This window comes from Otolemur garnettii, unplaced genomic scaffold (assembly GCF_000181295.1).
Source record: "Otolemur garnettii isolate 467f Iridium unplaced genomic scaffold, OtoGar3 scaffold00110, whole genome shotgun sequence".
In the NCBI taxonomy this organism is placed as follows: Eukaryota; Metazoa; Chordata; class Mammalia; order Primates; family Galagidae; genus Otolemur; species Otolemur garnettii.
In genome coordinates, this window is record NW_003852505.1 from 2,454,042 (window position 1) to 2,459,991 (window position 5,950).

Consider the following 5,950-nt stretch of genomic DNA (forward strand, 5'->3'; position numbering starts at 1 on the left):
CCTCTCTCTCCTCTTCCCTTCTACTTTCTGGACTATAGTTATGTTTTACCATTCGTATGAATGTGTAGGAGATTATATATTGATTTCATAGTAGTATTGAGTACATTGGATACTTTACTAAGAAGAATATGTTCCAGCTCCATCCAAGTAAACATAAAAGATATGAAGTCTCCATCCTTTTATGGCTGCATAGTATTTCACGGTGTATATACACCACAATTTGTTAATCTATTCATGGGTCAATGGGCACTTGGGCTGCTTCTGAGAAAAGAAATAGCTGAAGATTTTAACAAATGGAAAAACATACTATGCTCATGGCTGGGAAGAATCAACATTGTTAAAATGTCTATACTACCGAAAGAAATCTACAGATTTAATGCAATCCCTATTAAAGTACCATTGTCATACTTTAAAGAACTTGAAAAAATAGTGCTTCATTTTATATGGAATCAGAAAGGAAATTTAAATAGCAAGGTTGATGGCCTGGCTCTGTGGCTCACACCTGTAATCCTAGCACCCTGAGAGGCTGAGGTGGGTAGATTGCTTAAGCTCAGGAGTTTGAGACCAGCTTGAGCCAGAGTGAGACCCAGTGTCTGAAAATAGCTGGGCATTGTGGCAAGTGTCTGTAGTCTCAGCTTCTTGGAAGGCTGAGGCAAAAGGATCACTAGAGCCCAAAAGTTTGAGTTGCGGTGAGCTATGACTCCATGACACTCTACCAAGGGTGACAAAGTGAGACTCGGTCTCAAACAAATAAAAAATAAATAAATAATATAGCAAGGTTGCAAGCATTGTCACCTTGATCTGAACATTGTTTTTGACAGTGTTCTAAGCTGTTCTTGCTCAATTCTAGAGAAAACAATTTACTTCCCAAGCCACTTTGGGGGCACAAACCGAAAAAGCAAGAATTTCCTTACAGTTGTGAAATCTTTCTTACCCTTGAGATGAAAGTCCCCACCAAAGATCGTGCATACACAGTGGGCCCCACTTATATAACCTGGCTATGTTACCTTGATTCAGAGGCATTGCTGATCAGATTGTGTCTGTAGAAAACATACAAGAACTGGAGAGAGAGAGAAAGCAAAATGGGGCCTAATTTCTGCTGCCTGGAAGGCCAATAGGGAATCTTTCCCACTCCCAATTCCATAAAGGGGTGTATGTCACTTCCCTGGCCTCTGACACACACAGATTTGCAGCATTTTGATTTTTGAGTGTCTGGTGGGAATGTGAAAAGCAAAGCAAATGCAGATGCAGGCGTTTGGCTTTTGAAAATGACTTTGAGCCATCAAGGGTCCAAAAAGATTAAGATTTCTCTGCGTGCATTTAGGGGGCTATTAAATGCTGCCTGTCCAGGCCTAATCTGATGGGTTTTCTTAATCAGGTTTACCCAAATAAGAATAAGAAGAAAGAAGAAATCCAGGTGAGGGGCCTTTCAGGGAGTCTTGGCCAGTCTGGTAGCAGAGGGCCTGCTTATTAACTCCATCTAAAATAGGCAACACCCTGCTTCCAGAATTTCACTGCGTGAATAGCCTGGAGTCTCTGGAGCAGGGGAGTGCATGGAATCCTCTCTTCTTAACTTTGGGCAGGGGGAATGAAACTAGAAAAGGACTGGATTTTTTTTTTAAGTTTAATTTCAGTCTAACAAATACACATTATAATCTGCAGCCACCAGCAATCTCCATGGCCATATAAAATGTGCCGGTTCTATAAAATAGAAGCCGCCTAGTTTTGATCTTTGCATATAACCGGAGAATGTCCAAATTAAAATACTAAAAATGCATAAGTCACATCAATTGCCTTCAAAGGACTTTTAACAAATAATGGTACTAATAAGCAGGATAATGGCATACAAAGTATATTGACATTCCCCCAGATTAACAAACTTTAGAAGCATTTGTGGTAAGATATTTTAAAAACAAAAATATGAGCCTGAGCCTCCCGAGAAGTTTCTCATAGTTTTAATGGCTGGTCATGCAAAGACAATGGTGTAATTGACCAACCATTTTGAGTATTGGTTTCTGAAGCAAAATTAGAAGTCCCCATCCCTGATGGGCACAAACTCTTTTGTGTCATCTTAGATTTATGGAAGAGTTATTAGGTACAAAATGCTGTCCCTCAAAGGGGAGCAAAATATTAAAAAATACTTGTTTCTGATGCTAATCCCTAGGTTTACCAAGTCCAACAAAAGGTCCACAAACATCTCTATGAGCTAAATATTAGAAGAGTGTAACACCTCTAGGTTTAAAAACTAGTCAATGCTGGACAGGCAGCATTTAATAGCCCCCTAAATGCATGCAGAGAAATCTTAATCTTTTTAGACCCTTGATGGCTCAAAGTCATTTTCAAAAGGTGTAAAAACTTCCAGGTATAAAAACTAGTCAATGCCATTAAACCTCCACCAAGAGGATCACACTAAAGATACTCTTCCAGACAAGCAGAATAGTAAAGGAAAGCTACAGTTCAAGAATCAGATCATTTGAAAAATCTTTATGGAAGAAAAAGTATCCAATGTACTCAGCCCTACTATGAAACTAATGTATAGCTTTCATAGGAAAGCTATAACCCAATTTTAGCCCAGGAATATGGGGAGAGGAGAGACGGAGGGGAAGGGAGGGGGGAGGGGGGGTTGAGGGAGGGTGATTGGTGGGATCACACCTATGGTTCATCCTATAAGGGTACATGTGAATCTCTCTAATTGTAGAATATAAATGTCTTAACACAATAAGAAAAAGACATAAAGGCTGTGTTAACCAGTTGGATAAAAATATTTCAAATTGTATACAGAAACAGTACACTGTACCCCATGATAATATTAATGTACACTGCTATGATTTAATTTAAAAAGAATCCATTCAGTGATTATTATTATACAAAGCTTTGTGGGGTTTTTTCCTCCTAAAGAGAATAAAATAGCTTAGGTCAACTTTCCCGTTACAGGTGATTTCCAACATTTTCCAAATTTACCACACAAAAAAAATCACGGTAAATATCTCGGCTATGAAATAAAGATTTCTAAAAAATACTCAGTAGTGATATAACAGGCTTAGAGATGTTATAGAATTTTTAGAGATGTTCTTAGAATTTTTTTTTTTTTTGAGACAGTCTCACTTTGTCATCCTCGGTAGAGTGCTGTGGAGTCACAGCTCACAGCAGACTCCAACTCTTGGGCTCAAGTAATTATCTTTTTTGTTTGTTTTTTTTTTGTTTTGTTTTGTTTTGGCCAGAGCTGGGTTTGAACCTGCCACCTCTAGCATATGGGGTCAGCGCCCTACTCCTTTGAGCCACAGGCATCTCCCCTCCAGTACTTCTCTTGCCTCCGCCTCCCAAGTAGCAGGGACTACAGGTGTCCACCACAGTGCCTGGCTATTTTTAGAGACGAGGTCTCGCTGTTGCTCAGGCTGATCTCAAACCTGTGAGCTCAGGCAATCCACCTGCCTCGGCCTCCCAGAGTGCTAGGATTACAGGTGTGAGCAACCTCACCCAGACAACTTTTTTGTTTTTTGGACTCTTCAAAAGCAAGCATTCAATTAGAAAATATTACATATATTCCTTCCACCCATTTTGTAATTATCTTTTGCATATTTCTTGATAACGGCATGTTGTTCCCATGATAGGAACAGATGGTTTTTGCAAATCATAGAGTAGCCTCTCTATTACATTGAAAAACATGATTTCTCCATAAATTGGAAGTAGAATACTCTACCCTCACCATCTCTTACTCAACCACCCAACTTAAAAGACCCTTAGGGGCTCAGCATCTGTAGCTCAGAAGTTAAGGCGCCAGCCCCATACACCAGAGCTGGCAGGTTCGAACCCGGCCTGGGCCTACCAAACGACAATGACAATACAACAAAAAAAAAATAGCCAAGTGTTGTGGTGAGAGCCTGTAGTCCCAGCAGCTACTTGGGAGGCTGAGGCAAGAGAATTGCTTAAGCCCAAGAGTTGGAGGTTGCTGTGAGCTGTGATGCTACAGCACTCTACCAAGGACAAGATGGTGGGACTCTGTCTCAAAAAACAAACAATAAAAGGCCCTTAGGAATGCAACATACCTCAAGCCCTAAGCCAGGGGTGTCCAACCCTTTTTTTTTTCTGATGCACTCTGTAAGAATAAGAGTTATCTGGGGGTCGTACATTAAATATACAAATGCCAAAGAAAGTGGATAGCAAAAAAATGTCCATGCATACTTTTCATGATGTCCACCACACACATAAGCAAAAAGTCTCCACAAAATTAGGCTGGGCTGCAGGTTGGACACTCCGAAGCAGTCTTCTTCTGTGCCCTTAAAGCTCAGCTTCCTCAGTCATTCTCTTTACCTGCTAGGAAGCAGAATAGATCCAAAGGTAGACGTTTTCTTTTCCTTTCCATGGCGCATGTCAGTAAGAGTTTGCGTCTCTTATTTTCCTAGTAATAAATTTTAAGGCTCTTGTACAAACAAAAAACTAGGGGGCTAGTAACACTTCAGAAAGAGAAAGACAGCCTGACATCAGGACTGGCCTGACACGCAGCCAGGCCCGGGTGGTGTCAGAAGCTGGCCTGGTGCTCCCTGCTAGGCCGTGTTGTTCTTTTGTACATGAACAATCTTACAAAACCCAACATCAGATGTCATTCTGTCACTGTGATGAAGTGAGATGAAACAAGACTGCTTCATAATTTTGCCCCTGGCTCTGGGTCCCTGGCCCACTTCAACTGCCATAATCATCTCAGACTCCCAGCAAGCAGTAATAGAACCTGATCATATAAGAAAAATGTTGCAGGCTCATTCGAGGGCTGTATCGGGATCCAAGAGCCTGGATTTTATTTTTTTCGAGACAAAGTCTCACTCATGCCCTGGGGAGAGTGCCATGGCATCATAGCTCACACCAATTTCAAACTCTTAGGCTCAAAAGATCCTCTTGCCTCAGCCTCTGGAGTAGCTGGGACTACAGACGGGCATCAGTCTTGCACCACCAGGCCTGGTTAGTTTTTCTATTTTTAGTAGAGAAGGGGTCTCACTCTTGCTCAGGGTAGTCTTGAACTCCGGAGCTCAGGCAATCCACCCACCTGGGCCTCCCAAAGAACTGGGATTACAGGTGTAAGCCACTGCACCTGGCCAAGGACTGATTTATATTGTAGATGCTGAAGCCTGATTTGTGCTTAAAATTTTTTTGTTTTGTCTTGTTTTTTTAGTATTGAGGATTCATTGAGGAGAACCAGGTTGTACTGATTGCATTTGTTAGGTAAGTTCACTCTTGTAGTTGTGTCCTACCTCCAAGAGGTGTGTCACACACTGTGACCCCCGACCCCCTCCTCCTTCCCGCTCTCCGCTGCCCCATTCCCCCACTATGTAGTAGTTTATCAATTGTCCTCATATTAGAATTGAGTACATAGGATTCTTTTAGGCACAAGTCACATCTTGGCACTTATAAATTGAGCTGTGATAAACAGTCTAGTGCAAATGTCCTTATGATAAAAGTTTTTTTTTTTTTTTTGTCTTCTGGGTAGATGCCTAGTAATGGATTTCAGGATTAAATGGGAGGTTCAGTTGAGTTCTTTAAGGATTCTCCACACTTCCTTCCAAAAGGGGTTGTATTAGTTTGCAGTCCCACCAGCAGTATAAAAGTGTTCCCTTCTCTCCACATCCACGCCAGCATCTGCCCCTTTCAGATTGTGATGTGGGCCATTCTCACTGGGGTTAGGTGATATCTTAGGGTGGTTTTGATTTGCATTTCTCTGATAATTAGGGATAATAAGCATTTTTTTCATGTTTGATAGCCATTCATCTATCTTCTTTAGAGAAGGTTCTATTCATCTCTCTTGCCCATTGATATAAGGGATTTTTTTTTTTGACAGAGTCTTACTATGTCACCCTTGGTAGAGTGCCATGGTATCACAGCTCACAGCAGCCTCAAACTCTTGGGCTTCAGTGATTCTCTTGCCTCAGCCTCCCAAGTAGCTGGGACTACAGATACACAC

At 41.3% G+C, this 5,950-nt stretch overlaps 1 non-coding gene across 1 annotated transcript; it reads right to left on the reverse strand.

Moving 5' to 3' along the window:
- Positions 1–4,659: 4,659 nt before the first annotated feature.
- On the reverse strand, positions 4,660–4,785 carry LOC111727535. The gene has a single exon (XR_002775068.1).
- Between the last annotated feature and the right edge of the window lie 1,165 nt (positions 4,786–5,950).